Source organism: Capra hircus, chromosome 11 (genome assembly GCF_001704415.2).
Source record: "Capra hircus breed San Clemente chromosome 11, ASM170441v1, whole genome shotgun sequence".
In the NCBI taxonomy this organism is placed as follows: Eukaryota; Metazoa; Chordata; class Mammalia; order Artiodactyla; family Bovidae; genus Capra; species Capra hircus.
This window is the reverse complement of record NC_030818.1, coordinates 88,073,196-88,088,096: the sequence shown is the minus strand read 5'-3', so window position 1 is coordinate 88,088,096 and position 14,901 is coordinate 88,073,196.

The following is a 14,901-nucleotide window of genomic DNA, read 5'->3' as shown; positions in this document are numbered from 1 at the left end:
ATGACAATAACCAGATTTTCATCTTTTCTAGTAGGGCATGACCAGGGAAGTCTGTTGATGGTGGCAGCAAGGTAGGATGACATGAGCTTCTAAACTCTGGCATTTTAGGAAGAAAGCAATGAGGAGGGAAGGTACCCACCCTCCCTCCAGGCCCAGTGATGAGCAAGGAAAACCAGCTACCATTTGTGAAGTCTTCAAGGGAAGTCACGGCCTGGGTTTTCATTAGCACAAAAGGTGTAGGAAATTTGAGGAAATAGAGGCTATTTTACCAAAAATGTGCCATGAATCCCAGGGTAGTGGCAGGCTGGGGAGAGAGTTGGTGGTGGTCTGTACAGAGCTGTAGGGAGATAGCTAAGTTTTCTATTTTGAATACTGATGAAAATAGAGATGACCGGGCAAACATAAACGCATTCAAATGCTATGACTCTGGATGTAAAAGACGCTTCCATGCACTCATCGTGGCAGCATGAAGCTCAAATTGTTTAGCCATCTACAGAGGAAGTTGCACCAAAAAGCACCACCACGATATACTAAAAATATTTACCAAGTTGTGGCTTATGGGTCCAAATTTCTAGTGGAATAAAATGTCAGGGGCACATGATTGTTGGCAATAAAATTCCATAGTTCTTCACTGTTAGTCAGTTTCTCCCTTAGCAAACTGATTCAGAGAGTCAGATGACAGTCATTTGGTTAGTTTCCTTATATTGGATCTGTCTTGAATCATTCCATTGTCTATTTATCTGTTCTTGATGAAAGTTGATACAAGTTTTAATACATTTTATCTATGTATGGCCTGATGTGTCCTTGAAATAAAATCCCTTTCAGGGAAATACTGTGCACCCAGTGTAAAGCCAGAGAAGCAGATGTGACCTACTCTCTTACTGCTTCACATACGTTTATAAAAGAACCTGACAATGGATTTTCTGGTTTTTACAGGGTGCAGCAGAGTTCAGTGAGCATGTGGCTTATTTAGGGCTTTCCCGGTGGCTCAGTGGTAAAAATATCTGACTGCAATGCAGGAGAGGCAGGAGACGTGGGTTCAAACCCTGAGTCGGGAAGAGCCCCTGGAGGAGGGCATGGCAACCCACTCCAGTATTCTTGCCTGGAGAATCCCATGGACAGAGGAGCCTGGCGATCTACAGTCCAGAGGGTCACAAAGAGTCGGACACGACTGAAGTGACATTCATGTGGCTTATTTAATCTGCAGGCTTCATTTCTCTTTTCCTGAAATTGTCCTTCTAAGTAAACTTATTAGGTGAAATAGGGAAAGATAGATACAAAATATCAGTGAAAAATGAAGCTTACAAAATCATTTTGTAAAATATAGCTCTTTATCTGGCAGTAGGGAAAAAAAGACTAGAAATGACCCCAAAATATCAAAATTGGTTGTCAATGACAGAACAATGGGTGCTTGTTTGACTCCTTTGAATGCATTTTACTAGCTGTGTGGTGCCTAATGTAAAAGGTGGGGACATCAGTTAGTTTGAGTATGGAGGAACCGATGAGTAATTCCTAATCTGAAGGCTTGAACAGAAAACACTTAACCTTGTCTACAAAACACCTTCAGTCTGTTTTTTATTGACGCATAATTGATTTACAATGTTAATTTCTCTGTCCAAAAAAGTGATTCAGTTATATATATATATATATATGGCTTCCCAGGTAATGTTAGTGGTAAAGAATCCATCTGCTGATGTGGGAGATGCAAGAGATGTAGTTTTGATCCCCAGGTCAGGAAGATCCCCTGGAGGAGGAAATGGCAACTCACTCCACTATTCTTGTCTGGAAAATCCAAAGGACAGAGGAGCCTGGTGAGTATGGGCCATGGGGCCACAAAGAGACACAACTGAGCAACTGAACACACACACATACATGCACGCACACACACATACACACATATATATACACATACATATATATATGTATATATATATATACACATTTTTTGGCATATTCTTTCCTATAATGGTTTATCATGGGATATTGAATATAGTTCCCTGTGTTATACTGTACGACGTTATAGTTTATCCAAAACACCTTCACTCTTAGTGTTATGGGTTTTGGTGTACTGTAGATTTTCTAAAATTTATCAAATTCCACAAAACGTCCTTGCTTTGTGTAAAAGGTAATTTATTTGTATCAAGAACTATAGATTGCTTCAGTTTAGCACATATATAGCAATGATTGTCTTTCTAAATGATTCTGTTTATAGCCACACCTGAGATGTACGTGGTCCTTGTGCCTTAAATGTGGCCTTTAGTACGTAAGCATCTTGACACGTTTGTGTCTCTCCCGTGTGATGTGGGGACTTTGAGGCTCTATCCCTATGTCAACCACAAGTTGCGGCCAGTAATAAGGGTCCCTGGGAATGGAAGTCCCATAACTAAAGGACTTAGTTTATTCGTCTGGAGTAAATACAGATAATTCATGAATTTGCATGTTGTTCTGCATTCATCACCCTACCTCCTCCTTTGACTGCACAACTCTGAACATATATATATTATATATTAACAATGACAGCACTGAGTGATGACGGTAAGGTGCATATAAGAATAGAGAACCTGTGATGGTGAGGTTCAGGAAGAGCTGCCTAAGGAAAAGCACCTCATGTCTGATGCTTAGCATTCATCTTAGTGAGCTTCCCAGCTGGCGCCAGTGGTAAAGAATCCTCCTGCCAATGAAGGAGACTTAAGAGACGTGAGTTCAATCCCTGGGTTGGGAAGATCCCCTGGAGTAGAAAATGGCAACCCATTCCAGTATTCTTGCCTGGAAAATTCCACGGATAAGAGGAGCCTGGAGGGCAGAAGAGACGGCCAGGCTACAGTCCACGGGGCTGCAAAGAGTCGGACACGACAGAGCGACTAAGCACTCTCACATTCATCTTCGTGCCTGGCACACAGCACAAGCTCACTGAACTTTCCTGACTAGTGACGGAGAGGCTGCCCCTCAATGACAAAGCAGGAGTTAGTGGGAAGGGAAGGGTGGGGAGGATGTGGTGTAGATGGGGTTTCTCGATAAAAGGGGCACCAGGTAAGAGGCAAGGGAGAGAGACTGAAGGAAGAATAATGACCCAACCTGTCTCGAGGAGAAGGTGCCTTAGCCTGTTCAGACAGCTGTGACAAGGCACCAGAGAATGGGTGGCTTACACACAACAGAAACTTCATCACAGTGCTGGAGGTTTGAAGTTCAAGGCCAGGATGCCAGCATGGTCAGATTCTGATGGGAGCCCTCCTCCAGGGTGCAAATGGCCAACTTTTTGCTATATCTTCACATGGTGGAAGGGGCAAGGGAGCTGTAAGGGGTGTTTTTAAAATTCAATTTTATTTTTTTAATTGAAGTATCAGTTTAGTTCAGTTCATTTCAGTCACTCAGTCATGCCCGACTCTTTGTGACCCCATGGACTACAGCACACCAGGCCTCCCTGTCCATTACCAACTCCCAGAGTTCACTCAGACTCATGTCCATCAAGTCAGTGATGCCATCCAGCCATCTCATCCTCTGTCGTCCCCTTCTCCTGCCCCCAATCCCTCCCAGGATCAGAATCTTTTCCAGGGAGTCAACTCTTCACATGAGGTGGCCAAAGTACTGGAGTTTCAGCTTTAGCATCATTCCTTCCAAAGAAATCCCAGGGCTGATATCCTTTAGAATGGACTGGTTGGATCTCTTGCAGTCCAGGGGACTCTCAAGAGTCTGCTTCAACACCACAGTTCAAAAGCATCATTCTTCGGTGCTCAGCTTTCTTCACAGTCCGACTCTCACATCCATACATGACCACTGGAAAAATCATAGCCTTGACTAGACGAATCTTTGTTGGCAAAGTAATGTCTCTGCTTTTAAATATGCTATCTAGGTTGCTCATAACTTTCCTTCCAAGGAGTAAGCGTCTTTTAATTTCATGCCTGCAGTCACCATCTGCAGTGATTCTGGAGCCCCCAAAAATAAAGTCTAGTTGACTTACAATGTTGTGTTAGTTCTGGGCATACAGCAAAGTGATTCATTCATTCATATGTATATGAATACGGTGGCTGCGTCAGCACAGCAGGGCCTAGAGGAGCTATTCCATGCTCAAGGTCAGGAGGGGTGTTGGTGAGGAGATACCCCTCGTCCAAGGTAAGGAGCAGAGGCTGCACTTTGCTGGAGCAGCCATGAAGAGATACCCCACACCCAAGGTAAGAGAAACCCAAGTAAGACGGTAGATGTTGCAAGAGGGCATCAGAGGGCAGACATACTGAAACCATACTCACAGAAAACTAGTCAACCTAATCACACTAGGACCACAGCCTTGTCTAACTCAATGAAAGTAAGCCATGTCCTGTGGAGCCACCCAAGACGGGCGGGTCATGGTGGAGAGGTCTGACAGAATGTGGTCCACTCGAGAAGGGAATGGCAAACCACTTCAGTATTCTTGCCTTGAGACCCCCATGAACAGTATGAAAAGGCAAAATGATAGGATACTGAAAGAGGAACTCCACAGGTTGATAGGTGCCCAATATGTTACTGGAGATCAGTGGAGAAATAACTCCAGAAAGAATGAAGGGATGGACCCAAAGCAAAAACAATACCCAGTTGTGGATGTGACTGGTAATAGAAGCAAGGTCCGATGCTGTAAAGAGCAATATTGCATAGGAACCTGGAATGTCAGGTCCATGAATCAAGGCAAATTGGAAGTCGTCAAACAGGAGATGGCAAGAGTGAACGTCAACATTCTAGGAACCAGAGAACTAAAATGGACTGGAATGGGTGAATTTAACTCTAGATGACCATTGTATCTACTACTGTGGGCAGGAACCCCTTAAAAAAATGGAGTAGCCATCATGGTCGACAAGAGTCCAAAATGCAGTACTTGGATGCAACCTCAAAAATGACAGAATGATCTCTGTTCATTTCCAAGGCAAACCATACAATATCACAGTTATCCAAGTCTATGTCCCAACCAGTAACACTGAAGAAGCTGAAGTTGAACGGTTCTATAAAGACCTACAAGACCTTTTAGAATTAACACCCCCAAAAGATGTACTTTTCATTATAGGGGACTGGACTGCAAAAGTAGGAAGTCAAGAAACACCTGGAGTAACAGGCAAATTTGGCCTTGGAATACGGAATGAAGCAGAGCAAAGACTAATAGAGTTTTGCCAAGAGAACACACTGGTCATAGCAAATACCCTCTTCCAACAACACAAGAGAAGACTCTACACATGGACATCACCAGATGGTCAACACCGAAATCAGACTGATTATATTCTTTGCAGCCAAAGATGGAGAAGCTCTATACAGTCAACAAAAACAAGACCAGGAGCTGACTGTGGCTCAGATAATGAACTCCTTATTGCCAAACTCAGGCTTAAATGGAAGAAAGTAGGGAAAAACCACTAGACCATTCAGGTATGACCTAAATCAAATCCCTTATGATTATACAGTGGAAGTGAGAAATAGATTTAAGGGACTAAATCTGATAGAGTGCCTGATGAACTATGGACGGAGGTTCGTGACACTGTACAGGAGACAGGGATCAAGACCATTCCCATGGAAAAGAAATGCAAAAAAGAAAAATGGCTGTCTGGGGAGGCCTTACAAATAGCTGTGAAAAGAAGAGAGGCGAAAAACAAAGGAGAAAAGGAAAGATGTAAGCATCTGAATGCAGAGTTCCAAAGAATAGCAAGAAGAGATAAGAAAGCCTTCCTCAGTGATCAATGCAAAGAAATAGAGGAAAACAACAGAATGGGAAAGACTAGAGATCTCTTCAAGAAAATCAGAGATACCAAGGGAACATGTCATGCAAAGATGGGCTTGATAAAGGACAGAAATGGTATGGACCTAACAGAAACAGAAGATATTAAGAAGAGGTGGCAAGAATACACAGAAGAACTGTACAAAAAAGATCTTCACAACCAGATAATCACGATGGTATGATCACTCACCTAGAGCCAGACATCCTGGAATATGAAGTCAAGTGGGCCTTAGAAAGCATCACTACGAACAAAGCTAGTGGAGGTGATGGAATTCCTATTGAGCTATTTCAAATCTTGAAAGATGATGCTGTGAAAGTGCTGCACTCAATATGCCAGCAAATGTGGAAAACTCAGCAGTGGCCACAGGACTGGAAAAGGTCCATTTTCATTCCAATCCCAAAGAAAGGCAGTGCCCAAGAATGCTCAAACTCCCACACAATTGCACTCATCTCACATGCCAGTAAAGTAATGCTCAAAATTCTCCAAGCCAGGTTTCAGCAATACATGAACTGTGAAATTCCAGATGTTCAAGCTGGTTTTAGAAAAGGCAGAGGAACCAGAGATCAAATTGCTAACATCTGCTGGATCATTGAAAAAGCAAGAGAGTTCCAGCAAAACATCTATTTCTGCTTTATTGACTATGCCAAAGCCTTTGACTGTGTGGATCACAAGAAACTGTGGAAAATTCTGAAAGAGATGGGAATACCAGAGCACCTGACCTGCCTCTTGAGAAACCTGTATGCAGGTCAGGAAGCAACAGTTAGAACTGGACATGGAACAACAGACTGGTTCCAAATAGGAAAAGGAGTACGTCAAGGCTGTATATTGTCTTCCTGCTTATTTAACTTATATGCAGAGTACGTCATGAGAAACGCTGGACTGGAAGAAGCACAAGCTGGAGTCAAGACTCCCGGAAGAAATATCAATAACCTCAGATATGCAGATGACACCACCCTTATGGCAGAAAGTGAAGAGGAACTAAAAAGCCTCTTGATGAGAGTGAAAGAGTGAAAAGGTTGGCTTAAAGCTCAACATTCAGAAAACGAAGATAACGGCATCTGGTCCCATCACTTCATGGCAAATAGATGGGGAAACAGTGGAAACAGTGTCAGACTATTTTTTTGGGCTCCAAAATCACTGCAGATGGTGACTGCAGCCATGCAATCAAAAGATGCTTAGATAGCATATAGAAAAGCAGAGACATTACTTTGCCAACAAAGGTCCATCTAGTCAAGGCTATGGTTTTTCCAGTGGTCATGTAGGGATGTGAGAGTTGGACTGTGAAGAAAGCTGAGCACAGAAGAATTGATGCTTTTGAACTGTGGTGTTGGAGAAGACTCTTGAGAGTCCCTTGGACTGCAAGGCGATCCAACCAGTCCATTCTAAGGAAGATCAGCCCTGGGATTTCTTTGGAAGGAATGATGCTAAAGCTGAAACTCCAGTACTTTGGCCACCTCATGCGAAGAGGTGACTCATTGGAGAAGACTCTGATGCTGGGAGGGATTGGGGGCAGGAGAAGGGGACGACAGAGGATGAGATGGCTGGATGGCATCACCGACTCGATGGATGTTCTTGAGTGAACTCTGGGAGTTGGTGATGGACAGGGAGGCCTGGCATGCTGAGATTCATGGGGTCACAAAGAGTCGGACACAACTGAGCAAGTGAACTGAACTGATATGTATATTTTATATGTATGTATATATATATATTATTCTTCAGATTTTTTTGGAGTCTTTTGTAGGAGCAATAAACCCTATTCATGAAGGCCTGCCCTCATGACCCAATCACTCACCCCAAACTTCACCTCCAAAGACCATCACCTTGGAGTTAGGATTTCAACATGAACTTTGGGGGACAGATTCAATCTATGGCACTATGTCTTACTGGGAGGGGGTATATCAGGAGAGAGAAGCACGCTGAGGGCTAAGCAGGGGTTATTAGATCATGGAAAGTTTTGAGTTTATCACAAAGGCTTTAGTTAACAGTTTCATTTTTGAAGCAGGAAAATGAAAACCTGATCCGTTGACTTTGGCAAGATGACTCAAGACCGCATTTTAGAGACTGACAGCTGGAGGATGGAGGACTGGTTGGAAGGTTGTTGCTGAGCTAGGTGAGGAATGGGGAGCCAGGGCTGGTGGGAAATGGAGCCACCTGACCAGGAGGGAGGACACATGGGGGCTGGCGACACATGATGGTGGGCAACGCAAAAAGGGTGAGGGGATGGACAGGCTTCTGACTTGGGAAACCAAGGAAACGGTCATGACGTTAAATGACCTGAGCAGGGCAAGAGGAATCACACGTTTTGGGGGTGATGGAACAGGATGACAGGTTTGGATGTTCTGAGTCTGCTTGTGATTTCCGGTAGCTGGAGTTGGAGTAAGGGGTAGTTAGGGGACAGAGGTCTGAGCTGAAGGTAGGACCAGCTCAGAGGACCTATGTGAGCAGACGAGTGTGTGAACTAAAGCCAAGACGAGGAATCTTGGCTGACTTAAGAGCGATTCTCCAGAGGCAGGAGAAGCCAGGGACAGTTTCACAGACGCTGAGAAAAGAACCTCAAGAGTGTGGTCAACATAACCAAATGCGGTGGAGATTGAACGACACAAAAAGAGAATTAACCACCTCATTCAGTAAGAGGCAAGAAACGACCCTTGCAGAAGTGGCTCAGTGAGTGTTGGGGACAATTAAGAAGCAGGGGTGCCATGCTGACTCTTCCTGTAGGATTTATTGTAGAGGTTCAGGACTGTAGGATGGATTTCCAGTATTTGCTATTTTATCTTTCTATAGCCTCTTCTTGAGGCTGATGACTCAATGCATTAAAAAGGAAGGAGAGATAAAACAGGAACTTAACTTTCTGGGGGACTGGCAGCCCATCTGGCCAACTGGAAGGGCCTCATCTTCTCATGGCCTTTGGTCTCAGGATGCTGGGCAGCTGACTTCTGCACTGATGGTTATCAACAGCAGGCAGCTAAGCTGAGATCCTAGGCCTGCTTTTCTAAAGTTGTCATGCTCATCCTGAAAAAAAGCAATGGCAATGGGTGAATGGCACCTCTCTACTGGGCACAGAGCGTCCAGCTGTACCCTGGCTAGTGAATTGAGACCTACCCTTCTGCTGGGAGGAGTATCAGTCTGGGCTAAAGGACACCATGGGTGTCACTTGGGATGGTGCAATTAAAAAGAAGACTCAAGCACAAAACAAAGCAGACTCAAAAAATAAAAGACCCATCGTAATAGAAAGGATCTTACCAGTAAAGAGAAATGCCATCTTTTAATGACATTAAAAATCTGACTTGACACGTAGCTCTAGCAACAAACAGGTGGAGCCAACATAACCCATCTTGCTATAAACACCAAGAAAACTGAAGTGAGCACAAAATTATTTTTAAGTCACATGGCTAAGCTTTTAAGAATGAATGTGATCAAATGAAAAGCTTACCCCAAAGGCTCACATTGACGTGACTTTTGAAGGGGGGGGGAGGGGGAAGAGGCAGGGGCAGGTGAGCTGGCCCTATGTAAAATCGTCTATGAAAAAAAAAAAAACTTTAAACCTAACGTGGCAAAGCAAAAACATCTGTTCTTGAGTGGTGGGCACATAAGAATCTGTTTTAAAGTTCTATACTGAACTATATGCTTGAAATAGCTTGTAAAGTCTTATTTTTTAGCATTGGCTAAACTCAATGTTTTCCTATTACTCCCTTTTCTAACTGGGGGAAATGAAGTTATTGTTAAATAGAAAGTCAGCACATACTAGACCAAAACTTGCATAACTCTGTTTTTATTCTATTTGTGTGAACACTATAAATCTCTCGACATATGCTTTTCTCATTGGAAAAGACCCTGATGCTGGGAAAGACTGAAAGCAAAAGGGGGTAGCAGAGGATAAGATGATTAGATGGCATCACCAACTCAGTGGATATGAACTTGAGCAAACTCCAGGAGATAGTGGAGGGCAAGAACCTGGCATGCTGCAACCCATGAGGTCGCAAAGAGTTGGACATGACTTAGCTACTGAATACTAACCACAAACTGTTTTTCTAATTAGTTCCCCTTGCACCTTTCTCAGTCCAATAAAACACTTCCTTGCAAACCCAAGTGCCAACTCCTCTGTGCCTCTTCCTGCCCCACCAATAGTTCTTGCCTCTAATAAAGCATTTACCATATTATATGGTGACTATTTATTAGCTCTTCAATGGCAAGGGCCTGATTTATTCTTTCATTACCTAATACATTGGGCTGGAACTCATTAATTGTGGAATGAAGAATTGACAGGAAAAAAAAAAAAAACACCTCTTACTATGTTCATCTATGAACAAGGAGAGTCCTGTTATTACCTGGCCTCCCAGCCTCTCCTACTGTGAAGTGAATCAAGCTACCTTCGCTGCTGAGCCTGTCAGGACAAACCGATGGAGGTACCGTGTTGGCAGGCAATTCTTGGTCATGGCTCAATTTCACGAACCTCCAAATGGGGTCATTCAAACCTGCCATCGCTGCCTTCCAGTGAGAATGGATCGAAACTGGACTTGCTCGTAGGTATTCATCTAGCATCTCTGTACAAAAGTACAACGCAATATGTTTTCCCCACAGCTGTCCAAGACCGCATCTGCAAGAACCGGAAGTGCATTCCAAAATTCCCTTAAGTCTGTAATCACGGTACAGAGACCGAGTGGCTGTCCCAACACTCTGTTTCACAAAAGCAAAAACCAGATCCAGATACAAGTGCAGTGGACATGCCAACAGCAGGACTGGGAAAGTCAACTCTTTTTCTTTGTAATTGAGGACAGGCAGCATCTTTTAGAACATAAAGGCGCTAAGTCGTGTCCAACTCTTTTGACCCCATGAACTGCAGCACGCCAGGCTCCTCTGTCCTCTGCTATCTCCTGGAATTTGCTCAAGATCATGTCCATTGAGTCAGTGATGCCATCGAACTAACTCATCCTCTGCTGCTATATACTACTAACCTAAGGTTGTTCTAACTGCCTCCCCAAGTGTTTATAATTGACAATAGTTTATTTTGAATATTTTTTAACCAGTTAAAAAGTCAATGACTCCTGGGAGTATTACCACCCAACTGAAGAATCCTTCAGTGAAAAGAGACCATTACTTCTCATGACCATTACTTCTCTGATAGTTCTAGAGACTGAATTTAAAGGCTGTGCAATTAGCAAACACACACATAAATATTTTAAACTACTGTTTAATCATTTTTTAAGACACACAAATTAGAAAAAACATCTTTGAAACCCCGCAATAGGCTACCAGTGCAGCTCTTGGGACGCAGACTAGAAACGTGTGGTTATGAAACATCACGTCACAGTGTAACGGACACAGTGGTAGTTTTCATTTACCAGACAACAGGAACTAGTTCATGGATCTGTCAAAAAATAACACTTCTTTAAAAAAATATTTTGGAATCATAAAAACATAAAGCACAGAACACCACGATCTATTTGTTCTCCCCCAGGGACGGCAAGCAAAGGGCTTTGAATACCAGCTGCTGGAGCTCAGAGCCCCTCGTGTTGGGGTGACAATGTTCAACTACTCCTACGCAGACATCAAGATGCAACCTTTAAAGGAAGGCAGGAATGAAATCACACATTTCCATACTCTATGGAGGAGGGTTTCTCTTGTTTTGCCACAATTATTTTTACTTTCATTCCTATTGCTTTCCATCATGCTCCTGCACGTCTGGGGAGACAGCTGTGCACAGGTGACTGGAGATGGAGCGAGTGTGTGCCAGACATTTGATTCCTCTGTCCTGTAATAAAAAGTCAGGAGCAAATGTACTTTGATGACAAACCCGTAGATACAGAACCAGAAATACTTAATATCATAAAAGAAGCGTATCTGAAATCCTTTACATGTGTTTGCCCTTTAGTAAGAAAAAACAAAGAGGAATATTAACAGATCAGCTTCTTAAAGTAACTCCAGCACAGAGACTGGGCAGGATACAGTCATTTATGACTCCAGTAAAAGGCAGCCTGTCACTTTTTCCATTTCAAATGTGTTATTAAGAAAATGGTTAGTTATTCCACTGATGGTGCTCTGTAACTTTTGGTTTTCCATTATTATTTCCATTTCTTTTTATAGGAGCAAAATTTGATAAAATGTGACTGGAGAGATGGTTATGCATCACCGAGTAAGCTTTAGATAGTCATTTTGCATGGATCTTTACACTCTCATTTATAGAACATAAAGTCCCAGGGGTTTTTCTTTGCTTTATAAAAGATGTACTGAAAGAAGATAGGTATAATGTTTTAAAGGCAAGACAAATTAGTTGGCATAAAAATGTGTCTTTAGGCTCCATTTCAGAAAGTCTTCTCAATCAATGACCTGTAGAGTCAGTTCTTTACTGGGGTTTGCATAATGTTAAAAACCTCTTAAAATAAATATTATTTGAAAATATATAAAAACATTATTAAGCAGCCCACCAAGTAAAATGTAATTGGCTGCACGCTCTGTACAAGAGCCTGAAAAAGCAGCTTAGTCATTGATTCTAAAAGCAGTCCTACAAAATGCCAATATGGAAAATTTCATTTAAAATTTTCTTCTGTAATAAATTACTATAAATAGATTTGTCTACGTGGTGCTGAAGAAAAACACCATGGAGACCCTCTGCATCCTAGTCTTGCAAATCCACATTTCAGAGTGGCATTTCTTTTTTTAACGCCAATCTTTCTCTTCCTGATAAGGAGTGTGCCCTGTTACACTAGCACTTTTACAAGGAAGGGCTATAGAAAGCAGAACTTCAGCATCTAACTTAAGTGTATAAACGATCAGGTGTTTGTTAAATGTACACTGGGTTAAGTGTAGCTTTATTAGGTCCTTGAGGGCAGTTAGGATTACATTTCACAGTGTTATTTAGAAATAATTCTGCACCTCTGTCAAATTTGGTATATTCAACTTCAGCCAGGATGGACTATTAGTGGCTGAATAAAACTCCACAAAATACTGGTTTGTATCTAAAACTTGGGACAAATGCTTCACTGACACAGTAATAAGAAGCACCATTCTGAAACAATTATTCTCTCAAATAATTTTTTTCTTTCAACTAAAATGCAGAACTCTTTAAATTAATAAACTAATAATTTAGGACAACTTAAAATAAGGAAACAAAAAAAGCATAAATGGCCAGAGGTGGTCATGAATTTACAAGTGAAATTTACAAGGTATACATTTTAAATAGGAAAGATTCTTGTCCTATATGTCATCTAGTCCTTGAATAAAAGTATATATTTTAGGATTATTTTAATGGCAACATTTTAATTATTTTCTGTAGTTTAAAATAAAGTATAACTAAGTTTTCTTTAAATAATATTTGAGAAGTTGATAAACCCTGTCCAATAAAACTGTCAATTCATATAAAATATTTTTTAGCACATATCTTCTTCAATTGTACATAGCACAGACAGAAACCAAAAAAGCAGAGAAAGCAAAAAGAGAAAATATTTTCATCAGTGGACACTATTTCATTATGAAAGCTTCATTTTAAGGGCTGTATTCAGTAGAAATGGAATGCTGCCATGCCTTCTGAGTTAAAGGATTATAAGGTTTTCCTCTGTTGCCTCAAAACCTTTTGAAAAGTCAGGGCTTTGAGCTCAAGTTGTCAAAGTAAATGACCATGAAGACAGTCCTGATGGTGACTCTTACAGATGCTGCAAATGGTTTCCAATCGCTACAAACACAACTGCTCATAAACTTTGGGAACTCACCCTCTGGGCTTCTTAAGGAAATCTCCTCTGGAGGGCAGGTCACATGTCCTCGTCACAAGGCTCCCTAATGACAGTGTCTGATGAATGCCCAGGTCTCCTCCCAGGACAATCAGTGCTTTGGTGTGGGTTACCTCCATTTTTGATTTATATATGTATATGTGTGTGTATATATATATATATGTATATGTATATATATATATGTATACACACACATACATATTAAAGTTTAACTTCTCTATTTTATTTTTGGCCATGCCACACAGCATGCAGGATCTTTAGTTCTCCAACCAGGGATCAGACCCGTGCCCCCTGCATTGGAAGCTCGGCATCCTAACCACTGGACCACCAGGGAAATCCCTTACCTTCGTATTTAAAAACCATTCTTTAATACTGTGATTTTTTCCCTCAAACCTGGTATCTGTGGAAATCCTGTATGTGAATTTCACATAGTGGGAATCAATTAATAAAAATACTTTTTTAACCAAAATAATGGTGGAGGCATAAGTGGTGGCTGGATATTTTGGAAGCCAAGTAAACCTCCTCTATTATACTGGGTATTTTAGAAACTAAATAAATTTCTTCAATTACCCTGAGCTCCGATTAAAAATGTTTATTTTAAAAACTAAGAAAAAGCCAGTTATAAAATGGTGACAAGAAGATACATCAAAATAAATTAACTGCTATGGTTTCAAAAAATAAAACTATGGGAAAAAGAATTATTTTGTTCATTTTTTTCCCTGAGTAGTAAAATAATAACCAAAAATATAACTGGAGTGGTTTCATGATAATTGAAGAATGAAGAAATAATATAAATATGAACTGAATCTTGTTGATTAAAAAAGCAGCAATCATATATTATAATGAATCCCTTTAACATAGCAGAGATACACCAATTTTCAATTCTTCTACCATAATTAGAAGTATTAACCCTTACAACACTTCAAATAGATATATTCAATTTATAGAGCACAAAAAGTCTCTTCTTGAGAAAGAAGATCAAGCTGAGAATCAGAATTCTTTAGTTTGTCTTCTAGAGTGCATACTTACAAGTTGTCCAAAATTAAAGAAAAGCTATTCAAAAATCCATGTCATACAGAAACAAAAATCTAGATAATCCAGGGGGATGGAAATCAGTGGAACTGTATATATACATATATGATGTAGTATCTTCAAAGTAATTGGAAAATTCATCAACTGCCTTGCTTTCTAGATGGTAGTGCTGTGATAACATTCACTGAGCAAAAAAATAGCTACGGGTAATATTAGGTTTCAGTTCAGTTCAGTCACTCAGTCATGTCTGACTTTTTGTGACCCCACGAATCACAGCACATGCCAGGCCACCCTGTCCATCACCAAGGTTTACAGGCTGAGAAATAAAATATAATCAGATAATAGAACTAAATCATGATTATTTGTTAATGGCTAGGCAGGCTGAACAAACAGAGCTTTTATTACACTTTCTTGTT